The following is a 26,817-nucleotide window of genomic DNA, read 5'->3' on the forward strand; positions in this document are numbered from 1 at the left end:
GGAGATTAAACTCTATTCCCTCTTGCTTAGAATGTGAACCCATATGGGATAGGGACTGTGTACAACTCAATTATCTTATATCTACCCCAGTGCATACTACAATGCTTGGCACACCATAAGTGCTTAACAAGTACAATTAAAAATATGCAAAGATAATTCTGTGACTAGTAGAGAGCTGATAATGATGTGTAATTAATCACTCAATGGTGTTTGTTGATTACGTAATGCATGCAGAGCATCGTACTAAGCATTTGGGAAAGTATTAGCAGATTGGTAGGCATGGACCCTTCCCTCAAGGGGCTTACAATTTGTGGAATAATTTACAATCTAGGACAGGAGGAATACTGTTTTCAGAACATGGGCCGTTCCAACAGGAAGAGCAGACAAAGGAGATGGAAGATGGGAAGCAGCCTAGTAGTCTAGTGGAAGGAACACAGGCCTGGGAATCAGAGGACCTGGATTCTAATCTTGGTTCTGCCAATTGCTTGCTGTGTGACCTTGAGCAAGGCATTTAACTTCTCTGGGCCTCTTTTCCCTCAAGTGTAAAATGGGAATTAAATACCTCTTCTCCTATTTAGACTGTGAGCCCCATGCAGGACAGGGACTGATTATTTTGTATCTACGCCAGCACTTAATACAGTGTTTGGCATGAAGTAAGTGCTTAACAAATACCATAATTATTATGAACTACTATTATGGATCTGAGGCCGACTCCAAAGTGGCTCTTCTGAGCAGAAATTCATTCATTCATTCAATCGTACCTATTAAGTGCTTACTGTGTGCAGAGCACTGTACTAAGAGCTTGGGAGAGTACTATATGACAATAAGCAGACCCATTCCCTGCCCACTATGAGTTTACAGTCTAGGAATGGGAGGATGCCACCTCTTCCAAGGCTCTGGGTTCCCAATCATTCCTGCAGCCTTCTATGTTGTTCAAGATCCACTGTTCCCTTGCAGAAATGGCTTCTGAAATAGACGATGGCTGAGCAGCAGGTCGTCTAGAGGAGTTCTAAAGGTATAGAATTGCCTGATGATTATGATAATGATATTTGCTAAATGCTCACTACGTGCTAAGCACTGTATTAAGGTCTTGGGTAGATACAAGGTCATCAGGTTGGACACAGTCCCTGTCCCAAATAGTCCACAGACTGAGTGGGAGGGAGACCTGCTATTGCATCCCCATTTTACATATGAGGAAACCAAGGCATAGATCATTTAAATGGCAGGCACAAAGGCATGCTTCAGGTGAATGGCAGAGCTGGGATTAGAACCAGGGTTTTTGACCCCCAAGCCCATGCTCTTTCCTCTAGGCCATACTGTTTCCCAACATGTTATAATTGGAAGATGAACCGGACTTTGCCAAGGTAGGCAGAGGAATCCTGGTTCCCTATTCCCCCTTTAGCTACATGGTCTCACCTCTCCCTCAAACTGAAAGTTGCTTTCCAAATATTCCCCAGAAGGGCAGGCTGAGCTGCTGCCCTTTTGCCCCTCCTTTCAGGGACAGGTTTCACTCTCACATACAGTCTTTCTCCTTCCCTCTGTAAGGCATAATTCTGGGTAGAAGCTTGCTCCATTTCCATAGGAAGCGAGTCTGACCTCCCTTGGGACCATCTCTCTGGAGGACCATCCATTTATTCTGTAGTGGCCTTTTGCCACATCTAACTCATTGGTCTTTAATGCTTTTTTGTGATTTATCATCCAATAGATCCCCAAACACTGTTATATGGGTTTGGCGTCATGCTAACTCTTTTAAACCACAGAGGAAGCAAACACTTCTAATTTATGCTGGCTTTTTATTCCCAACATAATTTTGATTTTAATGCTCAGTCTTCACCACATCAATATCCTTTTGCCACTAGCAATTGAAAACAAAAAGTAAATATTTCATCTCCCGTCCTGTCCAGCTCTAAAGGACCGCCCAGGGCCTCTGGTAATATGCAGATGGAAGCGGTTGCGGTTAGCTGTGCAGGTACTTTATGGTATATTGGATCAATACCCACTTGAATCGAAGAAAGTGGATGTTCCAATAGTGAGATGTGCAGTATGATTCATTGCAACCCAGCATGTTTACTACAGGTATGCCAACTTCAAAGCGTGCATCAACAAACGCCTTCTTCAGCTTGCTTCTCCATGTTAGTGTCTAACCCTAAACACCTAGGGTTAGTCCTACCCTAAACACCCACCTTTAATAGCCCAGGGGGAGTTGGCAAGGAAGCAGGGACTTATTTTAATATAATAGAAGCAGGTAGAAAGAGGAAAGATGAGTAGCATTAATACCTGCAGGGGCCCAAGGCTACGATAGCTTGTCCCTAGCCAAATTTAGTAGCAGGCTGGAGAGAAGGAGCAGAATAAAAGATAATACCCTCTTCTCTCAATTTGATCATTAGATCTGGCTCTTTGGAAGGGACAGAGGGGGTGTGTATCAAATACTGAATGTGCTTTGTCTGTCTCAATTGCTTAAGAATGTCCTTTGGACTTAGCCTCACAGTACTTATGTATGTATCCATAATTTATTTATTTATATTAACATCTATCTGCCTCTCTAGACTGTAAGTTCCTTATGGGCAAGGACTGTATCTACCAATTCTGTTGTATTGTAGTCTCCCAAGCACTTAGTACAGTGTTCTTCACCCAGTAAATGCTCAATAAATACCATTGATGGATTAAGAGTCAGTAACAACTGTAACGGAAAAGGAGTATCACCCTACTGAATTTTAGTCTGGGGGCATGGGGTGGACTTGCAGAATGCTGATGCCCACTTAACACTGTTCCTGCCACTGGGAGGAAGGCAGTGAGGCTGTGGTCAGAGAGAAATGGCCAAACCATAAAGCGTGGCCTAGTGGACAGAGCACGGGACAGGGAGCCAGAGGACCTGAGTTCTAATCCCAGCTCTGCCGCTTGCCTGCTGTGTGACCTTGGGCAAGTCACTTCACTTCTCTCCCCCTTTTAGACTGTGAGCCCACTGTTGGGTAGGGACTGTCTCTATGTGATGCCAATTTGTACTTCCCAAGCGCTTAGTACAGTGCTCTGCACATAGTAAGCGCTCAATAAATACGATTGATTGATTGATTGATTGATTCTCTGAGCCTCAGTTACCTCATCTGTAAAATGGGGATTAAGACTGTTAGTCCCACGTGGTACAGGGACTGCGTCCAACCTGATTAGCTTGTAATTACCCCAGAGTTTAGAACAATGTTTGACACATAGTAAGTGCTTAAAAATACCATTATTATTATTATTATTATAGAGAATGCTATTACTAGATCAGAACATTTGTCTGTACAGATAAGTATTCTGACTCTTTGACAACTCACATCTCAAACTATCTCTCAGCAACCCACATTTTCCTCTAAGTAATCTATTTTGGACCTCTCATCCATGAATTTGTCCAAACCCCTCTTGTGCCTACTGGAAGTTCCTGCCTGCATAACATCCTAAGTATTATATTAGACACTTGCTATGTGCTGAATGCTGAGGTAGTCATGAGATTATCAGATTGGACCCAGGCTCTGACCCATATAGGGCTCCCAACCTAATACGGAGGGAGAGAGACCAGATATTTTATCCCCATTTTATAGTTGAGGAAACTGAGGTGCAGAAAGGTTAAGTCACACATCAGTCCTTTGGCAGAGCTGGGACTAAATCCAATTGTTTGACTACCAGCCATTTGCTGTTTATTTATAGGCCACGCACTGTAGCAAATTATATGTTCTGTGTGAAAAGTTGCTTCCTTTTATTAGGATTTGTCACCTTCAAACTTCAATGAGTGCCCCCCTCACCCTGGGGAACAATAATTCTGTTTTTGCTACTTTTATGGGTTTGTAAACATAAATAATATCCTTCTTCAGACTTCACTTCTTCACACGCATCAGTCTCTTCTCCACCCTCAATCACCCCAGTTGCCCTTTGCTTTACCACCCTCCAGCTCTGTTATGAATCTTCCCAAGAAGCCAATTCTAGCTTCTTCCTTCCCATATTCCTTCTCCAGCTTCCAGCCCTTCCACTGCTCGTCTCCTCATAGACTGGAGCTGACATGTGACTCCCTGGTAAAATGTGGCGATGGATGTGCTCCAGAGTAAGCTACTCAGTCCTGAGGCAGGACCTAAGGAGATACTGCTTTCCAGAAGACAAAAGTGAACTGAGGGTCTGTGGAGAGGAAAACTGGAAATGGATCTGGAGAGTCAAATGGGCAGGGGAAACTGGCTTTGGGCTGGGTCAGCTTAAGTCACCTAGCATGGAAAATGGACAGTGCATTACTGGAAAAAATCTTGGTCCAGACTTCTACGGCACCTGCAGCAGATTGGGATACTATTTGAGAAATCCCCTTCTGGTGTTAAATAGGGAGACCAGAAAGGTAAATAGATAATATAATAATAATAATAATAATAATAATTTTGGTGTTTGTTAAGCGCTTACTATGTGCAAAGCACTGTTCTAAGCACTGGGGAGGATACAAAGTGATCAGGTTGTCCCATGTGGGGCTCACAATCATAATCCCCATTTTACCGATGAGGTAACTGAGGCACAGAGAAGTTACGTGACTTGCCCAATGTCTCACAGCTGACAAGCAGAGGAACTGGGATTTGAACCCATGACCTCTGACTCCCAAGCCCATGTTCTTTCCACTGAGCCATTAGGAACAGTCTGATAACCACCACATACAAATGCAGAAGCATTTTCAAGGATGATTTGGTCTGGGGAAGAAGGTCCTCCAATTCCCAAATAACATCCATACCTTGGTATACCAGGATCCTTGATTTAGGAGGAGACGAAAGAGGTGGGGGATCGAAGTAGAGGGACAACACATCATTTAAACTGAGGAATATTTATAATACCTCAAAAGCCTTCGAGAGTAGCACTTCAACAAAGGAAAGGAAATCTATCACTGCCCCAGTGGCGCCCGGTTAGTCGCAAAATGAAAATGGGTGGGTGGGTGGTGAAGGGGGTGGAGGGGAGGTGGCAATGAAGTATTCTGGTGACATCTAGTGGATTAAGGCCCGTGCTTCTGCCCCTCTGTTCCAAACGCACCAGAAGATACACAGGCCCTCCATTTCATGCGTATTAAAAGCCCTTGAATGTTTTAATTCATATTCTCTGCAAAATCAAAATCAAAGTTTAGCCACCTCTATATGTGAAACCCCGTTCATATAAGTAGTTAAGATGAAAACCATTAGCATGCAGGGTACTGCTGCAGCTGGAATATCTGGGGCTCCCCCATCGGCTCATCTACAGATTGTACCCTAAAACCTTAATAGCTAAAATCAACAACAACCTCAAGAAGAGTTAAGTCTCTGTCTGCTGCTGCCCATTGCGTTACGTAATTAAAACATAGTTCTATGATATGAACCGATGCAGATTTTAGCCAAGTATAATAATACTATATTTGAGTACTTCCTATGGCCTAAACACTGGGATGGATATAAGGTTATAGGATCCAGCCCAGTTTCTGCCCCACATGAGGATCATAGAGAAACATCATGGCCTAGTGGAAAGAACACGGGCCTGGGTGTCAGAGGACCTGGTTTCTATTCCTGGCTCTGCCATGAGTATGCTGTGTAACCTTGGGCAAGTCACTTAACTTATCTGTGCCTCAGTTACCTCATCTGTAAAATGGTGATTCATTCCTACTCCCTCCTACTTAGACTATGAGCCTCATGTCGGACAGGGACTGTCCACCCTCATTAATTTAGATTTACCCCGGCACTTAGAAAACTGCTTGGCACATAGTAAGTTATTAACAAGTACCACAACTATAAATATTATCATAATCTAGCCTATCCCCGTTTTACAGATCAAATCCCAGCTCCACCACATGTCTGCTGTGTGATCTTGGGGAAGTCACTGACCTTCCCTGTACCTCAGTTACCTCATCTGTGAAATGGGGATTAAGACTGTGAGTCCCGTGTGGGACAGGGACTGTGTTCAACCTGATTTGCCCGTATCAACTCCACTCCAGGGCTTATAGGAAGCACTTAACAAATACCACAGTTATTATTCTCTGAGCTTGATGAGAATGCATATTTCTAGAACTACAAGCACTTTTGCACTTACACTTAATTGAAAATGGTTATATAGCTCAAAAATGTTTGCCTTTCTTAACCAGTCCCGATTGAACTCTGCTAGACCTGACAGCCTGTCTTTCCTGAGCTACATCTGATTCCATCACTGGTTCAACACTTTGTCCCTTTGTTGCTGATGGAAATGTGTTGTCACTGGTTAGAAAGGTAGGTGGAGTAGGTGGGGCTGATGTGAGGAGAGGTGCCCAGATTCATATTTCCTGCTCTGTTGCTCTGAGATAGAGGTCTAGCCCCTGGAGGAGAGCTCTTCTCTGCTGGAGTTAATAATCTAGTGAGGGAGATAGGCATTAAAAATAAATTACAGATGGGGAAATGGCTGACTATAAGGATATGTAAGGACTGTAAGAAGCAGCGTGGCTCAGTGGAAAGAGCCTGGGCTTTGGAGTCAGAGGTCATGGGTTCGAATCCAAGCTCCGCCACTTAGCTGTGTGACTTTGGGCAAGTCACTTAACTTCTCTGGGCCTCAGTTCCCTCATCTGTAAAATGGAGATGAAGACTGTGAGCCCCACGTGGGACAACCTCATCACCTTGTATCCCCCCAGCGCTTAGAACAGTGCTTTGCACATAGTAAGTGCTTAATAAATGCCATCATTATTATTACTTAACTTCTCTGTGCCTCAGTCACCTCATCTGGAAAAAGGGGATTAAGACTGTGAGCCCCATGTGGGACAACCTGATTACCTTGTGTCTCCCCCAGTGTTTAGAACAGTGCTTGGCACATAGTAAACGCTTAACAAATACCAAAATTATTATTATTGTATGTACATACATGCTGTGGGGCTGAGGGTGGGATGAGCATGAAAAAGGCTTAAGGAGTACAAATCCAAGTGCATTGGCAACATGGAAGGGAGGGTGAATAGGGTAGGGAAATAGGTTAATTAAGAAAGACTTCTTGGATGAAATATCATCAATCATATTTATTGAGCGCTTACTGGGTGCAGAGCACTGTACTAAGTGCTTGGGAAGTACAAATTGGCAACATATAGAGACAGTCCCTACCCAACAGTGGGCTCACAGTCTAAAAGGGGGAGACAAAACCAAACATACTAACAAAATAAAATAAATAAAATAAAATAAATAGAATAGATATGTAATGAAATATGATTTTAATAGGGTTTTAAAGCCCCTCAGGATCTCACCTGGAGAGTTTCCAGTACTCTACCAGTCTCGTCTTTGGGAGGGAGAGTCAAGCAGAGGCATACCCATTCCATATATAGCTTGGGCAATGGCTAGCAAATGGAAGACATTCTGCTACAAGTCAAAGCTCACCTATGCTGGGCAGCAGTGGTATGGAAACTAAGGTTTACTGCATGGAAGAAAGAAATGGGAAACCACTTCCATATGTATATACACAAAGAAAATTCCATGGATACACTTCCAGAATGACTGCAGATGGAGGTGGGGTGTTCTGGGAGAGGTGTGTCTATGGAATCGCTATGGGTTGTAGATGACTCGACAGCTTCAGACAAAACAAGGGCTTTACAGATGGGAAGAGTTGTGGTCTACTGGCTTAGAAGGCGGAGCTCCAGGCCAGAGGGAAGACTTGGGAAAGGGGTTGATGGCATGAGAGACAAGAACAAGGCCAATGAGGAGGTTAGTGTTAGAGAAGTGAAGTGTGTGAGCTGGGTTTTAGTGATATTTGAGAAATGTTAGGAAGGGTGGAGAGAAGAGAAGTGGGGAATACTTTAGGGCCAGGATTCACCTTGAACCTGAATTCATGGAAGCTGAGACCAATACCTTCCCAAACAGATTCTATCAAACCTAAAGAAGTAGCATGGCTCAGTGGAAAGAGCCCAGGCTTGGGAGTCAGAGGTCATGGGTTCTAATCCTGGCTCTGCCACTTGTCAGCTGTGTGACTTCGGGCAAGTCATTTTACTTCTCTGTGCCTCAGTTCCCTCATCTGTAAAATGAGGATTATGATTGTGAGCCTTATGTGGGACAACCTGATTACTTTGTTTCCCTCCCCGCCCTCTGTGCTTAGAACAGTGCTTGGCACATAGTAAGCACTTAACAAATAGCACCATTATTATTATTAAAGAGTTAGGTCAGGGCTGGAGAAGACAAACGTGAAGTCTAGGTCAGGAGTTTGGCTTGGAAATAAAGACTTTGAGGATCATTATGTTTTGATTGGAAAAGAACAAGAGGAGTTTCAATCTCAAAAGCTAATAAAATTGACGGCCAAGATGCATGTGCAATGTTCCTTTACTGTAATTGAAAAGAAGGGAAGGAAAGAGCCTCTTAAGATTGAAGTCTTTACCAACACTGTGGCTCCACCCAAGCAAAGTGAGGGAGAGAGCATATATCAGCAATGCAGCCTTAGTGGACAGACAGACTAGACTATTCAGATTCAAAGTCACTCTCCTAAAGTGGTTAAGCTTAACCAAGTAAGTGCTGGGAAGCAGTGTTGCTTGGTAGATAGAGCACAGGCCTGGGGATCAGAAGGACCTGGGTTCTATTCCCAGTCCTCCATCTGTCTGTTGTGTGACCTTGGTCAAGTCACTTCACTTCTCTGTGCCTCAGTTACCTCATCTGTAAAATGGAGATTAAGGGTGTGATCCTCATGTGGGACAGGGACTATGTCCAAACTGATTAACGTGTAACTACCCCAGTGTTTAGAACTGTGTTTGGCACATCCTAAGTGCTTAACAAGTAAAATGATTATTGAAGAGAGTTGAATGACCCTAGAAACCAAGACCCAGTGATTGAGTCCCTGTTCTCCATAATGGCTTGCTCAACTTTGGCCTCACTTTAGCTTCTCCTTTACATCAGTTTCCTTCCCTGACACTTTCTCACAACCCTAGTGTCCTTCCTAGAGGCTTTATTATAGCTCATAGCTGTTAAAGCCCTCAGCAAATACAAAGTGCTATAAATATTTGTTAATAATACCCAAACTCTGCAGCAAAGCTTTTTGTTGGTCAGATGCAAATTGCTACGTTTCAGCATTAGACAAAGCAATTAGGAACAAATCTTTGGGGGAAAAAAAGGCAATCAGCCATGTGTATGTGTTGGAAGGAGCTTCTGGCTCCACACAGAATTATTGGCATCACAGAGGCAAATGTGTGCATTGTTAACTCTGAAGAAGGTGACAGATGAAACAGTTGAGTGATGAAACCGCCTGTTCAGAAGCTTAGGGAAGGTCAATGTCGGGTCAGCATTAGAATAAACTATTGATGCAGATGCGGAGAAGAGGGAAGCAATCACTATGCAAAAGTATAGCACACTGTATCAAGGATTACCAACCTACTGACACATGGATGTTTCACTGGCAGAATTAAATCCAAATACGGCTCGTAATCAGTCCATCAATCGATCATATTTATTGAACATTTACTGTGTGCAGAGCACTGTATTAAGCACTTGGGCCCAAAATGAGTTTGCAATCTAGAGGGGGGAAATTGAGACTTCTTAATATTTTTGAAGACCTTGGGTCGTTATTTGGGCTGGCAAAATGAAGGCAAAGGAGGTGTGTGTGTGTGTTGGTGGGCAGATGGGGGCACAGAGCAGTACTTGTCAGATGCAGTGGAGATGCCTTTAAAAGTTGGGGGTATAAAAACTCACTCTATAGAGTGACAGAGAGCAACCCCCCCAAAAAAAAACCAACAACCCATAGAACTAAGATTGCTCGTAGAGAATAAATGCAGAATAAAGATGACTCTGGTGAGTCTTTATCACATAACAATGCGTGTCAAGTAATGTGAGGAATTCCTAAAAAACAGAGAGATGAAAGTCGGCTCTTCGTGCATCATTAATGAACAAAAAGGAAAAGAGCAACAAATCCCATCTCACAGAGAGAAATGATGGAGCAAGTAGCTCTTATCATACCACTCTCTGCGCTTCATAAACTACGAGCAGCTCATGGCAACTAATCAAAAGTGAAGAGGGCAATATATGCATGAATATATACAAATGCAAAATGTAGAGACTCTTATTAATCAGCGTGGGAAGGAGACAGAAACAATCACACTTTAGTTGCAAAAAAATCTTTTAAGTTTACTGCTGCTCTGGTCATGTGGATTTTATACATAGTAAAAAATAACATACATATATGAATATATATATATATATATATATACATATAATACATACATGTATGTATGTCTCCATTGATGTATTTACTTTATTTTCTGAGGGTGGAATTGTGGGGGAAACATGTGAGACTTTAACGCCAAGTAGAGGTCTGGCAAGTGTGATGACTGCCATGAAGGACTTTACTATCTATATATATAATTCTATTTATTTATATTGATTCTATTGATGCCTGTGTACTTGTTTTGTTTTTTTGTCTGCTTCCCCCCTTCTAGCCTGTGAGTCCATTGTTGGGTAAGGATTGTCTCTATTTTTTGCCGAATTGTACTTTTCCAGCTCTTAGTACAGTGCTCTACACATAGTAAGTGCTCAATAAATACGATTGATTGAATGAATGAATACTTCCTTCATGGAGGCTGTGAGTATGTAGAAGGTATCATTCCTCCCCTCTCTCTTGGACTCCTCCAGTAAAGGAAAACTTGAATATCTGTGGTGGGGTTGGCTACAAGAGAGGAGGCCCTGGACAGATAAAGAACTTATTCAAACTCAATCTTCACTATGTAATCTGGAGTTAATTTGCATTAGTCCTAGACTGATAAGGCAGATTTTTCCATAAAATGCCATTTTCCCCATCAGTCTCTAAACCTCAAACACCCCTTGGTCAAGTCATCCCCCTTCTGAGAGGTCCTGTGGTTTTCTCTGGTGATTTGCAGAAGGGAGTATCAGGTGACTTTGGTAATAGAGGTATATCATAGTAATAGTAATAATAATAATAATAGAAAAGCAGCATGGCTTAGTCGAAAGAGTGTAGGCTTGGGATTCAGAGTTTTTGAGTTCTAATCCTGGCTCCATCACTTGTCAGCTGTGTGACTTTGGGCAAGTCACTTAACTTCTCTGTGCCTCAGTTACCTCATCTGTAAAATGGGGATTAAAACTGTGAGCCCCACATGGGACAACCTGATTAACCTTGTACCTACTCCAATGCTTAGAACAGTGCTTGGCACCTAATAAGTGATTAACAAATACCATCATCATCATCATCATCATCAACAATAATAATAACTATGGCATTACTAAGTGTACCAAGTGCTGGGGTGGATACAAGCACAATGGTTTGGACACAGTCCCTGTCCCACGTGGGGCTCACAGTCTCAATGCCCATTTTCCAGATGAAGTAATAGAGGCACAGAGAAGTGAAGTAACTTGCCCAAGGTCACACAGCAGTCAAGTGGCAGAGCCGAGATTAGAACTCATGACCTTCTGACTCCAAGGCCTGTGCTCCATCTACTATGCCATGCTGCTTCCCCATCATCCCTTTTCTATCTGTCCCTTACTCCTAAGTGGCTGTCATAAGGGGCTACTAGAGACTCCCCTCTTTAATACTGTACTGGGTCTGCTCACTTTATAAGGCAAATGGCCTGATATGATAAGCCAAGAACAACAGTACAAACTCTCTATCATTAGAGATATACAGAAACACACACATTCAAAAGCACACAGGTTGTTTATATATCCATGAGTGGTTGTAAACCTCTACCCCATTATGAAAAAAAGGGGTTTTTTTTCATATCCATCTTCAAATAGTTGCTAACAAGATAGTTTATTTTGGATGATTGATTATGGGAATCCTGCTCATACATCCAAAGCCTGACATTTTAAATCACATCTTCCTTTCAATTGAAGAGAATGAAATGATTTTCATATCTTGACATGATTGATCATTTGGAGGCTCCAGCCAACACTCTATATGAGTTCAGTCTATAGCTCTTAGAATTGATAGCATATTATCAAACCTTATTAAAATCATGCATGACTTGCAATTGCAACTCTATATCCAACAGTGAGTAAATATAATGACTCATTTACCTTTGCATTGCACTTGAGTATCAATGTTATGGTTGATATATCTATTTCTGAAAAGATTACAGGCAATGTAAATTTTGCCTTTACCGATAAATAGCTGTTCCTGTGTGTTTAATCTCTGTAAGAAGATTATTTGCAAAATCAAGACTGGTATTTGGACTGTTCATTTATCTGAAGCATATCTGCCAAATTCCTTCACTACCTAACTGTGAAGCCCAGTGAGATCTCAATTCCTTATCTTCATAAGGGTCCTTCTTCTAATCAGAATCCCAAGAGGAGCTTTAGCTGCAAAGATGAGTCATCAGAGGCATTTTTTTCTGTAATTTATACACTCCCGGGAACATGTATTTATCTACAGAAAAAGTTTCATTCATCCAAAGTTGCTTGGCAGGGGCAGAAGTTAGAGGCAAGATGCTTTTTGGGGGGAGCAAGCACAATTATGGCAAAATCAATATTTAGCTTATCATTTTCCCTCCTTTAATTATGCTTCCAATTTTCTTTTTTGATGGCTCAGGTCAAATAAAAGTTGCTTGGGCTCACTCACTGTAAACACCAGGTTGTAAATCCAGTCTGTTTCATTTCTATATTCCACATGAACAATTTAACCAACTTCGTAAACTCTTATAATAATGATGGTATTAAGTGCTTACTATGTGCAAAGCAGTGTTCTAAGCGCTGGGGGGATACAAGGTGATTAGGTTGTCCCACATGGGGCTCACAGTCCTAATCCCCATTTTACAGATGAGGGAACTGAGGCACAGAGAAGTTCAGTGACTTGTCCAAAGTCACACAGCAGACAAGTGGCAGAGCTGAGATTAGAACTCATGACCTCTGACTCCCAAGCCCAGGCTCTTTCCATTGAGCCATGCTACTTCTCTTATGCTTCCAAGATTGAACTCCATTATTAAGAGCGGAAGATAGGAAAAGTTTTTGTCAGAAAAATTGCTTTTGACAGGTCCCCTGAATTAGAGAGCTTTGCATACCCCATGGAAACCTAAAACTCCAAAGTGAAAGCCCTGTGCTCTCGTGGTATATTCCAAGTGGAGAGAAGTGAAATAAATGTATATGGCCTTCATTTGGCCCTCTGTCAGTATTTAAGGACTCTAGTGGACATTTTTGTAAAGATAATTAAAAACAATTCTCACAAATATTTGGATTTATAGGTGAAATTGTTTCTCTCATCTCATTCTGAATTACCGTCAAAAATTCTCCACTTCACTTAGCTCATGTAGATCTACCAGAAATTTTCTTTACCTGAAGCTCAATTACAGTTGGGCCACATCTCTCCAGGTGAAATAAAATAGAGGTAAGAGGCAATCCTCACTATGGACTTTAGTGTTTGCTGAGGATGATGCAATATGCAATAGGGAGAGTTCAATAGAAGAAAGACACAGTATCATGGTCCTCCAAGAATTTATAATCTACTAAATAATTCAGCAGCAAGGACAGCCTTTGGTGGGAAAAATGGATTTAACTTGAGGTATTCCGATTGAGAGCCTGTGTTGGTTCAATTTACTAACTTTCCAATTTGTTTTGCCTGTGTAGGCAGATGAGATCAGTTCTCTTCAGGCCCTTCCCTGGGGAGAATTTAGGGCTGAAGGGAAGCACAATTGTGCTTCCAAGTCCACAGAGGACTATTAAATGTGTTACACCTAAAACACCAAATGGCTATGCAGTCTTATTGTGGGGGTATCCATTGGAAGAGTGAATGCTCTTGGCTGAATGTTTAATGAACTACCAGGGTGGGATTTAGATGCCCCGGAGGGATCCTGCGTTACAAATTTTCTGAACTGAGGAATTTATTTGGGTCTTGGCTAGATATTTAGATCTCCATCCACTCAATTCCCTTGGCAGAACTATCTGAAACCCTTTATGAAGATGATCAAGTCTGCTTTTCACTAATTGGGGTGAAAATGATCCATAAATTTCATTCGCATTCAGCAATCTGAGCATATGATGAGGCACATGTACTTCTTCCATTTATTCAGGCAATTCCCATTTTGCAAATTGAGGCCAAAGGGTGCAGTTGAGTGTAAATAAAGATCTAAATCTAAAATATTTACTTAATGCAATACAAATAATGGTATTGAAATCAGCAGGGAAAGTCCTCTGACATGGCATAAACTGTTCCCAGGAGCCAATGAAGCTGGTTAGTCAGCTGAGGTGTGAGCTATACCAGAAGTCCCTAATATGTTTTTTTTTCAAATCACAATTTATTAACCACAGCTTCCTGCAGAGATCATCTCATTTTCCAACCTCCTATGGCAGCAAATGGATGAAATGAGACAGAAAGATGTGAAAGGTCAAAAGAGAATTCCTCAAAAGTCCCTTAATAGCTTCTTTTGACAGAGGCTTACGCCTCTAGATTCCTACGTCTGTTTTGCAAAGTTGTTCCTGAGGTATTCACTGAGATATGAAGACATTGCACTACTTAAGTCACTCTGTGGGTATCAGCCAACCACTTACAATGGCTCCATTAAATGGTGCTCTATTTCCTGCTTGACGTTAACAGGATAGAGGGTCACGTTAAACTGAAGACATGTTTCTGATTTAAAATATATACTGCAATTTTGAAAGATATGAACATAGATCTCTCTGTTTGGAAAAGAACAAAGGGCTAAGAATGTTTCCTTGGTGAATTTCAAGGGAATTCAATGACTTTACACAACTCCCTACGACAAGACCTTCCAGACCATAGATTTTGGTTAAACTGAAAATAACTGGATAAGCAGCAATATAAATGAGGTGAGAAAACAAGGACTCACCCTTGAGGAAATCTTTTAGACATAAAGCAGACTGGTTCAAAACAGGAGCTGAACCTTTCCAACCTCTTGGTGGATACAGATATCTACCTAAGTAGCCCTGACCTCTCTGCTTCTATGCAGTCCCAAATCTCCTCCTGCATCTGAAATGTCCTACTAGTACTTCAAGCTAAATAAGTCCAAAACTAAACTCATTTTCCTTCTTAAATTCTTTCACCCAATTTCTCCATCACTGTTATAAGCACGACCATCCTTCCTGCCTCTAAAACCTATTATCTTTGCATTGTCTTTGAGTCCATGTTCTCTTTCAACTGGTATAATCGCTTATCAAATCCTGTGAGTTCTTCCTTCACAATATCTCTAGAATTTGCCCCTTCCTCTTTCTTCAAAATGCCACCACATTAGTTCTATCTTGACTTTACTACTGCATCAGCTTCCTCAAAGACCTTTGGTTTTTTATGATATTTATTAAGCGTTCAATATGTGCCAGGAACTGTTCTAAGTGTTGGAGTCAGTACAAAGTAATCAAGTTGAACATAGTCCATGTCTCAAATGGGGCCACAGTCTTAATCCCCATTTCACAGATGAGGTACCTGAGGCACCGAAAAGTGAAGTAAACTGCACAAGGTCACACAGCAGACATGTGGTGGAGCTGGGATTAGAACTCAGGTCCTTCCGACTCCCAGGTCTGTGCTCTATCTACTAGGTCACACTGTTTTGACAGCTTCCTGTCTCTATCCCAACCAGTACTTACCTCCTGCAAGCCCAAATTATATTTCTAAAACATCATTTTCAGCACATCTCCCTCTCCTCAAAACACTCAATGGTTACCCATTTCTCTTTTCATCAAGCAAAAATTCCTGACCATTTGCTTTAAGGAACTCAACTCTTTCTCCATGGCTTATCTTCATGCCTCTCCTAATACAACCCAAGGTGGCATGCTTCACTCCTCCAAAGCCAACCTACTTGCTGCGCCAGTTCTCATTCTTTTGTCTCAACCTCTTGCTCACACCCTCCTTTCTGCCTGAGCTCCTTCACCCTTTACATTTGGGAAAAACCTACTCTCCCATTTTCAGAGCCCTTCTAAAATCACATCTTCAGGATTCATCTCTTATTCGTCCCTGATTCATCTCTCATCGTCTCATCACATTTTTCCCCACAACTGTCAATCCAGCATTTCTGCCTCACCTGAGCACTGGATAATCACCACCTCTCCTCTCTATTTACATATTTGCATATATACTGAAACTCTGTTGCTTTCCCTTACCTGTATTTTTTTTAAGTGTCTATTCCCCATTCTAGATTTAAGCCCCTTCCCTTTAGACTGTGAGTCCCAAGTGGGAAAGGGACTATTTTCAACCTTAGTATCTACCCCAGCTTTTTGTACAGCGCAACATGGTACAGAATAAGCATTCCACAAGTACCCTAATTATTATTATTATTGAGCACAATGATTTTGTCTACTAACTCTAGTGTTTTTCCCAAGTGTTAAGTACAGCACAGAGTAAGAAATACTACTGATAGAATTGAATGAGTGAAGTCCACTGTCAGAATTACCTGGTTCTGATTCTTCCATTAAATAATCAGAACCAGTCCTGCGTCCCTCCTTTGGTGCTCGTCAAATATTCTGAGCTCAACCAGGACAAGGATATAATTGAGAATAAAATGCTACTTATAGCTCTCTAAGAATTCCTATCTTCAAAACCAACTCCAAAGCTGCATTCAAAACTAGTGAAGCAAGAATTGTTCCAGGAACAATAAGCACCACCTTTAAACTCAAGCCTCCTTTGTGAGCCTGTTTCTTTATTTGAAAAGCACGTCTCCTTGCCAAGGCCCTGGGAGCAGGCCAGGGATCATTATCATCCAGGAAATGAACAATGTAACAACTGTGAATTTTGAGGTGCCTGGTTAGGAAGAGGTCTGTGGTTCTTAGGACTCTAACATGCTACATTGTATTTAGCTTTAGAATGTCCAATAATTATAATAATAACTGTGGTATTTGTTAAGTGCTTACTATGTGCTAGGCTCTGTAGTAAGTGCTATGATAGATACAAGATAATCAGGTTGGAAAAAGTCCTTGTCCCACAAGATTCTTGCTGCCTAAGTAAGGATTCCTCAGCTCTTGGAGTTCATTCTGAATGCTTAGTTACCTTATATACCTGCTTTCTTTTTATTTGGTTCATTGCTTCTCTCTTTCAACTCTTCCAGAATGACCCTGGCATCATTCAGTAAACTTTAGTCCATCTGACTTGCTCCAAATGCATCCCAAGAAACAGAATTGCTCTGACAAAATCCAAGGCTTTGAAACCATTTTCCAAATCTGAATATGGTACCTTTCTCATCCGAGACTCATGAAATGATTCAATGGGAAGGAAACTCTAGAGTTCACCTGGTTAGCACCTTGCCTCCAAAAGGAGGCTTGGTAGTAGGAGGGAGAATATTGCAAGAAGCAATTCAACTTTTTAGACTGCAGAGGAATAAAGTTGAAAGGAACTTAGTGGAGGCAAATTCCTGAGAATTATAAACTAAGTCCCTCCTTTTCAACTTGGTTTCATTATATGAGCACTCACTGAAATTAAAGGGCAGTAAATATTGAGCAAATACTGGGAATTGTAAGAATATACTTTTGAATGTCAGTAAGTCTTCTTGTGGTGAATTTGAAAGTACAGGAGGTCATTGAGTTAAACACCAAGTCTGCGTTTAAAATACTCTGGCCATGAATATTATGTTTAGTTATGTGGGCAATCAGCCACCCTGAGAATGCTTCCCTATTGTACAGTTTAGCCTTGGCTAACATGGGCCTGGTCCCCATAAATGAAATAAAATAGCGAAGTGAAGTATTTATCAGGAAGAGGCAGGGCAAATAAGCTACTATGTAGGTAATTGTCCCTCTTGCTTTCTTTGCTAGTGAACCTGCACTTGTGCTCTGCCCATTCTATCACCTTGCTCCCTCCTACTGCACTGCACTACTCTCCTACTACAACCCAGCCAGCACACTTTGCTCCTCTAATACTACTTTCTGAGGGTACCTTGACCTCATGTATCTCACCACCAACCTCTTACCCACAACCTCCCTCTGGTTTGGAACGCTCTCCATATTCTTATCAGATAACTACTCTCCTCTTTTTCAAAGCTTTTATTGAAGGCACATCTCCTCCAAGAGGCCGTCCCTGACTAAGCCCTCATTTCCTTTTCTTCCACTCCTTTCTGTGTCACCCTGACCTGCTCCTTTTTTAAATTCCCCCCACCCATCCCCTCAGCACTTATGTACATATCTGTAATTTTATTTATTTATATTTATATCTGTCACCCCTTATAGACCACAAACTTGCTGTGGGCAGGGAATTTGTCCGTTATATTGTTATACTGTACTCTCCCAAGCTGTTATTATAGTGTTCTGCACACAGAAAGCACTCAAAAAATATGAATGATTGACCTTATCTATGTCTACATAGATATGCTATTTTTCAGGCAATTCAGACCCCCAACCTTCTTTTTGCCTGGTGTATATAGATAATTGAGAAGAAAGCAAATTTTGGACCTAAATTATCCTGTTCATTTTCACTTTTACCCATGGGCTGGATAGACAGGCAGTCAACCTGTCCCTTGGTCATTTAAGGCAGTCACTCCCCTCTACAACCCATACTTAGCTTTGCTGCATTATCACTTTTAAAACATCATTCTATGCATATCTCCCCACTTTTCAAAAACCTCCAATAAAGGTTCCCCATTCATCTCTGGATCAAGTAGAAACTTCTCACTCTCAGCTTTAAAGAACTCAGTCAGCTCTCCCTCTGCCACATATCCTCACTCCTCCCTCAGTATAATCCATCCCACACATTTTGCCCCTCCAATACCAATTTACTCATCTGCTTCACTCATCTTCCTAGCTATAGAGTCCTTGCTCACACCCTCCCTCCTGTCTGGAATTCCCTCCCCCTTAACATCTGACAGATCACAGATCACCACTCTCCCCATCTTAAAATCCCTACTCATATTACATCTCCTCCAGGAAGCCTTCCCTGACTAATCACTCATGTCCCTATTTTACCTCCATAGTGCCTCACCTATGCACTTGACTCCTACCCCCTAAGCACTCAAGTACTCACCCCATCCACATCTTCAAAATGTATCTCTAAACTTGGTCATTTCCCCTACCTATAGTCTAATTCAATGTCTATCTCCCCTGCTAAGCTGTAAGTTACTTGAGAGGATCATGTACATTTATCCTATTGTACTCTACCAAATGCTTAGTACAGTGCTCTGCCTACAGTGGGTGTTCAAAAATTACCACTGTTTGATTTCTTGACTGATGATTCCCTTTCCAATCTAAATGATATGTTGGGTAATAGAGACACCAATGATTCGTGGATTATGGAGTGGCAGAACTAGAAAGGAGGCAAGAGAGGTGGTATGGTCTTGTTTCAAGACCAGATACAGGTCACAGACACTCTGAATTCTGATTCCTTTTCTACAATTCATATCCTATATAGGTGTGTCTGTGTGATAGGTGGGTGAATGGGGATGAAGAAAGCAGGATGGTCAACACTCTCTGATATCAACTACTGGGAAGATTCCAAGCTGACTCACTAGAAAAAAAGGCTAGGACCACTTTTAAGTATCAGGAAGGACTTTCCTCTAACTTTCCTTTTTTTTTTTTTGCAGCATGCAATTCAGTTTGCTGGTTCTCAAGGTTAAGAGGAAGCAGAAAAATACACTGGGGCACTTATCCCTTTTGATAGATACCTGTGGATCTGACAGTGAAGCAACTGAATGCCTCCCTCCACACATCTGCCAAGCTAGCTCTCTTCCTCCCTTCAAAGCCCTACTGAGAGCTCACCTCCTCCAGGAGGCCTTCCCAAACTGAGCCCCCTTTTTCCTCTCCTCCTTGCCATCCCCCCACCCTACCCCTTTCCCCTCCCCCCAGCACCTGTATATATGTTTGTACAGATTTATTACTCTATTTTACTTGTACATATTTACTATTCTATATATTTTGTTAATGATGTGCATCTAGCTTCATTTCTATTTATTCTGATGACTTGACACCTGTCCACTTGTTTTGTTCTGTTGTCTGTCTCCCCTTTCTAGACTGTGAGCCTGTTGTTGGGTAGGGACCATCTCTATATGTTGCCAACTTGTACTTCCCAAGCGCTTAGTTCAGCGCTATGCACACAGTAAGCGCTCAATAAATACAACTGAATGAATGAATGAATGACTGACAGGGAGAAGATTCAGACTGGCTTGCAACCATATCTGCACATGGTGGTTCCTACCTGATTCAGAGTCGCTGCAGATAATCAACAGTCCCATTGTTCTTGAAGTTTGGAATGCTGAGAGGCTGCTGAATGTCACCACAGCTAAGTAGACGCCTCAGTGGAGGAAGCAGCTCCTTTGAAACTAGATGTAATCTGGCCTCATGGACCATCTTTCTTCTTCCCTTGCCCAAACTCCATTCCTGCCCTTTCCTCTCAAACACTGTCGGAGGTGTTTTGACATGGGATAGAGAGTCAAATTGAGTGGGAAGAGGGAGAACAAGGGAAGAGTACTTTTTGAGACTTGTCAGGCCCTTCTAAAGGTGTTGAAGGAAGTCTGCGAAAACTTGGTCCAATATGATCAGTAGCTAAAGTAGCACTAACAGCTGCTAGGGAAGCAGCACAGTCTAGTGGAAATCGCATGGCATGGGAGTCAGCAGACATGGGTTCATTCATTCATTCATTCAGTCGTATTTATTGAGCACTTACTATGTGCAGAGCACTGTACTAAGTGTTTGGGAAGTACAAGTTGGCAACATATAGAGACAGTCCCTACCCAACAACAGGCTCACAGTCTAGACAGGGTTCTAATCCCAACTCTGCCACATCTGCTGTGTGACCTTGGGCAAGTCACTTCATTTCTCTGTGCCTCAGTTACCTCATCTGTAAAATAGGGATTAAGACTGTGAGCCCCATGTGGGAGAGGGACTGTGTCCAACCTGATTTCCTTGTATCTATCCTTGTGCTTAGAATAGTGCTCGGCACATAGTAAGTGCTTAACAAATACCACAATTACCAGCTACAGGTACGGCAACTGAGGGATGAGAGTCCTAGCGGGTGCCTTAGAATGTACGCTGTAAAGCAGAAGAGGCTAGGCTGCTTCAGCTTGCATGAATAGCACTGTGGGTATTCAATAAATAATAAACAACATTAAGCGTCCTCATCTATAAACTGGGATTAATGATCATTCTGATCCACTGCTCTGGAGGAGTGTGAAGAATAATGATTTATTCTAAATTTCTTTGAATAAATAATGTGCATTGAGCACATTTAGAAAAAAGCGATTTCAACCTCCCTAAAAGCTCAGTAATATTGTATCAAAGGCTTATGGTAAATCATGTTATTGCTTTCACATCATTCTTTATTGCTTGGTTTGTAAAAGGTGGCCTTTGAATCCAGATCCCTATAGCAGTTCCATATAGCTACACTATCAGCCAATCAGAAATCACCTTTTCATAAAGCCCATTAAGGGGTCAAAAAGCAGACATGGATACCTATGGCCTGATGCATCTTTTTTCGCATTACTTACCTCTGTGTAGTTCTTGTATTTTTTTCTTTTCTTTTGTTTTTTTTTTCAAATTGATGCAATACCTTGAGGATAAGGGAAGCTGGGTAACCATGTTGCTTGGAAAACAAAGAGGAAATGTATCATAGTAGAGACCCAAAGTGGACCTCCCTGCCCCCATATATCACCTAGTATCCAAAAGAGGAGACCTGGACACTACCTATTTGACTCTAAATTTCAGAAGACTTATTGTACACTTAAAGAAAACTGTAGTTATAATTCATGTGTTGATTTGCAAACAGCACTGAATGCCAAATTTTCATTACCCTCAAATGGGCACATCAATTAAAAACCCAAGTTAACAAAAAATAAATCCCCTTTGTTCTCAAAACCAGAACAACGTAGGGTCTCACCCATAGGGTTATTGTATCAACATCTCTAATACATGAACAGCAGTTGTAGAGTGAAAGCTGAAAATACACATATATGATTCGTTAAGCAAAAAAAGTGTCAGGAGCAACAGTATCAAGCAGTGAAAATAATAGAGTTTTCAGTCTGAACAAAAGTATAGTGCATTTTTTCTTCCACTACACTGTCTTGCAGTTCTTTAAACTCGTTCTTCTCTCCCGCACCCCTCAGCCTCTGTCCAAGTGGTCCCTGTTGTCCCGAACCTTTACCTTGCTAGCTTCTTTTAAATCATATTTAAATTATCTTCCAAGTCACAGGGAATTTTCCCTTCATTATTAGTACATATCTGCTGTTAGCTGTAGAAGGCAATGCAGATAATGTGATCTTATCAGCATGTATGGATAGGCTAAGACCAATGTGTGACCAACAGTTACTTTTGTATCATGAACAAAGGTGAATTGCCTCTCATTGTACTGTTGTAACCCAATAGGATCTGCTTATTATGGTTTCTCCCTTATGATTTTCATGAATCCTCCAGTCCAAGACAGTCCCCCCACTTCCAACTACTACACTTCAGATAGAACTACTGCCTATCTACTGCTCCATGGTTTTAGCTTTTGATTCATTTTCCCCCTAGACTGTAAGCTCCCTCTAAACTGTAAGACAGTTGTGGGTAGGGAAGGTGTCCATTAATTCTGCTGTAATAAACTTTCCTAAGCACACAGTATAGTGCTTTGCACACAGTAAACACTCGATAAATACCATCGATGATTGTGCCTTTTAAGCATTTTTTTTTATGCTAGGTTTATCAATATGGCAGTTTCCTTACAGTCCACTATCATGGGCCAGTGGAAAAAAAATATGGGCTTGGGTTCTAATTCCTGTTAGCCAGCTTGCCTGCTGTATGATCTCTGGCAAGTCAGTTTTTCTGTGTCTCAGTTTTCTCATCTCTAAAATGGGGATTAAAAACCTTTCCTCCCTTCTACTTAGACTGTGAGCCCAGTGAGGGACAGAGACTTTGTGCAACCTGATTATCTTGTCTACCCTCCCCGTGTTTAGTACAGTGGTTGGCAAATTGGAGGTACTTAACAGATGCCACAATTATTATAAGTATCATTGTTAGAGAAGCAGCATGGTCAAATGAAAAGAGCAAGGCCCTGGGAGTCAGAGGACCAGGGTTTTAATCCTGGCTTTACCACTTTTCTGCTGTGTGACTTTGGATCAATGATTATCTTTTCCGTGCCTCAGTTCCCTCATCTGCACAATGGGGATTCAATACTTGTTCTCCCTCCTACTTAGACTGCGGGCCCCTTGTGGAGTGATTATCTTGTATCTATTCAAGGTTTTAGTACCATGCTTGACACGTAATAAACATTTAACAAATATCACAATTATTATTATTGTTATTACTCTACCACTTTGATTGAGATCATGCCTCACTCAGCTTTAAATACCTGTTGCATTTGCCTTTCAAGTGTCCCTGATTTGACCTACCTATTCAACAGCCACCTGGTTATTCTGATCTTGTCCATTCTCCTCTCATGACCCTCCAAGTGAAACTGTGTTAAATTGAACCTTGCTTTAATGCTAATGAGCAGAAATTAGGTACCCCAAGTGATTTCTTTGCCCCAGAATCACCTACTTGATTTCTGAACTCTTGCTATGAGATAGCCTTATCTTCCCCATTTTTTTCCCACATTTTTCTAACTCATCCTTTCATTCTCACTGTTCCAGCAGGTTCTGGGGTTCTGAACATTTGCTATGAGATATCCTTGCCTCCTTCCTTTTCTTCCCCATTCCTCTAACTCATCCTTTAATTCTCACACTTTCTGCAGGATCTGGGGATCAGGGAGAAATAATTGGCTCATGCCAACTTCCCTGTCTTTACAAGGTGACTGGTGAATTCCTGTTTTGTTCATCCCAGACTGATAGAACCATGTAGCTCTGGTACCAAGGAATCATTCTAGAGTGAGGAAAACACTTCAGCTGAATCCAAAATGAGCCATGTTTTCAGAACACAGAGAACCAAGCACGGAGAGAACTCCCACACTTTGCTGGAATGCTTTTGCTTCTTGCCAAGGAGCAAAGCTTCTTCAGGCCTTGCCAGAGGGAGCCTGATATGCTCTGAAAGCAAGGATTCCCATGTAAAATGGAGTCAGCAGAAACCAGTAAAAGGAAGTCCACTGGGGAACATTCCATCTGTTTGATTAAGGCTTTACAAGGTGCATAAAACTGGGGAGTTGCTAGTAAAGAGAGCAAGATGGGGAAGGAGAAAGGTAACAGGAAAAGTAGAACAGTGAAGAGAGGAAAACAGGGAAGGAAGAGAGTAGAAAAGGGAGAGTGTATCCACCCTCAGCTAGACAGGCATAACTGAGGGCCCAGCCTGGTCCAGAATGAATCAACTGAATCAGAGCTGCCGCAAATCAGGCATAAGTGGAAGCAGACAGAAGCCCCGAGTTTGAGTTCCAACACTATAGGAGCACAATCCATCCTACCTTGGGGTTTATAGGTCCACCCTCAGCACTTACACATGCAGCTCCATTCATTTTTAAACTGTGTGGGATGTTACCCTCAATGAGAGCTGAATCCCTGACACATTTAGGAAGCTAATGCCCCTAACTGGGGAGCCACTCCCTGAACTACAGTCCCAAGGGGGAAGGCCTCTTGTGTCCATAGCCTTAAGATGGCCCTGGTTGTCATTCCTTCTGACCCCAAGGTGGAGAGAGGGAGGGATGTCTGTTAAGCTTACAGGCTGTTTTTATTCCATCCCTTTCCCTCCCACATCTACCCTCTGAAACTGAAGGTAATAGCTTAAAGGGGATGTGATACAACTGGCTCAACTTTGAAAGAAGCTAAGTGCTCCAGCCTGGAAGTGTGAGGCCGCAACCAACACTCAGGAGGAGATCGCCAGCAGTCCCTTTCCTCTACTCACACCCCAACCACACTCAACTCGACTCTTCACAGGCCCCTGCTACTCTTGGGTAGGGTGAAGATGCAGCCATCTTTGAACATGTAAGGACCCGCTCTGTTTCTGCCTGGCCATATCCAATAACCTTGTAGACAGCCTTTCCTGGCTCCTAACACCCAGCCCCTTCCTTTTCCTTTCCTTTTTCTGACTTACTGAAGATCCATGAACTGGATGCCACCAGTGGGAGCATTGCAGACACCAGGCCTCAGACAGAGGTTGATGGTCTGGGGAAAGAGGGATGCTGGGATGTTCCAGTTCACAGTTTTTTAGGAGTTGGTTCCTTGAGGGAAATGCCTGATTCATGACTCTCTATTCAGTTCCCTCATTTTAGTATGAAAATGGTTTTGCTCCAGGATCCCCCAGGGAAAATGGGATGTCATTCCTACAGTTTCTCTGGTCCTGGACCGGGATTGTTATGGTCCTCCAAAGTGTTTCCTGATCACCTCCCCAACCCTTCCCGCCCTCTGCCGAGTTACCTAAATCCTACTCCCACTGGCATTGTTTATTTATCGCATATGGTCCTGCAACCACAGATACCCCCACTCTCTCTCTCCTGCTCTCTTCCAACTGCAGTCAGGGGCGGGGTGGGACAGAAACTCTCTGCTTCCATTGAAATCACATCTCCTCCAAGAGGTCTTCTCTGACTAAGCCCTCATTTCCCCTACTCCCTTTGCCTTCTTATTCACCCTTGCATTTGGATTTGTGCCCTTTAAAAACTTGATATTCACCTCACCCTCAGCCCCGCAGCACTTACATACATATCCAAAATTTATTTTAATGTCTACCTCCCACTGGAGACTGCAAGATCCTTGTGGGCAGGGAACTCTCACAACCATTTAGTATAATGCTCTGCACACAGTAAGTACTCAATCCATTTGACTGACTGATCAGCATGGGGTGAAACTTGATCTTATCTCCAGAGCCTTGCTCATGTGGTAGAGCAGAGTCACCCGGAGCCCCATCCAAATGTTAACATCTTCATCCTGCTGAAAGATGATATTTTGATAGAGGGCCAGGAATCTGGCAGAGATAGTCTTCTGGAGCTGGAGATAGAGCAAAGGCTTTCAGGTCCAAGACTGACTCCATAGTGCTTACAACATGTAGAAAACTGCACTATGTGCTTGGGTAATTTCCTTAAACTTAAACCCCAGTCCCTGGCTCACAATGGGCTCACAATCTAAAGAGGGGGAAGACAACTCACTAAAAAATGTCATGCGAAAATTCAGTGAAAATGTCAAAACTCATCACTAAAAATGCCATTAATAGAAAAAATTTTTGCTAACAGTACTTGATGGGGCTAGCCTAGGGCACCTCACTACTCAGGCACAAACTATCCAACAGTCTTAATTTTAATAGTCCTTTTTAATGGTATTTGTAAAATGCTTACTACGTGCCAGGCACTTTACTAAGCAATGGGGTAGATACAAGATAATCAGGCTGGGCACAGTCCCTGTCCCACGTGGGGCTCACAGACTTACTCCCTATTTTTCATATGAGAGAACTGAAGCCCAGAGAAGTTAAGTGACCTGCTCAAGGTCACACAACAGATAAGTGGTGCTGAGATTAGAATCTGGGTCCTCTGACACTCAGATCTGTGTCTTTACACTCTGCACACAGTAAGTACTCAATAAATACAATTGAATAGAATGAATGAATGACTTCTGAGACATGGAACTCAGTGGAAAGAGCTGAAGCAGAGGGTGGCTGGGTGTTTATCACTCGGCCCACATCTCTCTTTTATAGCCTCCCCAAATCTTCCAATAGCTACTCATCTCTCAACTTCAAAATCATACTAAAATATCATCAACTTCAGGAAGTGTTCCCCAAATCATTCACAGCAGCCTAATCATATCAACCCTTCACATGTATGGAATTTCCTCCTATCCTTAGTCCTTGTCAAGCAATTGAATAATGGTATTTGAGTACTTACTTTGTGCAGAACGTTGGTCTAAGCCCTTGAGAGAGTACAATATCACAGTTAATAGATCATTTCTACCAATGATCCTTGGCCACAGGGACCTTACAGTCTAGAGGGGAAGACAGACATTCTAATACATTGTGGATGTGGATGTAAGTTCTGTGGAACTGAGGGTGGGGTGAATATCAAGTGTTTAAAGGATTCAGCTCCAAGTGCAGAGGTGTCACAAAAATGAGGGATCAGTTAGGAAAGCCT

The 26,817-nt window shown here is 42.1% G+C and overlaps 1 non-coding gene across 1 annotated transcript; it reads left to right on the top strand.

Annotated features, from left to right (window-relative positions):
* The first annotated feature begins 7,198 nt into the window (after positions 1-7,198).
* LOC119928059 lies at positions 7,199-7,336 on the top strand. The gene has a single exon (XR_005451017.1). It is a non-coding gene; the product is annotated as a small nucleolar RNA SNORA7 (small nucleolar RNA).
* The last annotated feature ends 19,481 nt before the right edge of the window (positions 7,337-26,817 follow it).

Source organism: Tachyglossus aculeatus, chromosome 4 (assembly GCF_015852505.1).
Source record: "Tachyglossus aculeatus isolate mTacAcu1 chromosome 4, mTacAcu1.pri, whole genome shotgun sequence".
Lineage (NCBI taxonomy): Eukaryota > Metazoa > Chordata > Mammalia > Monotremata > Tachyglossidae > Tachyglossus > Tachyglossus aculeatus.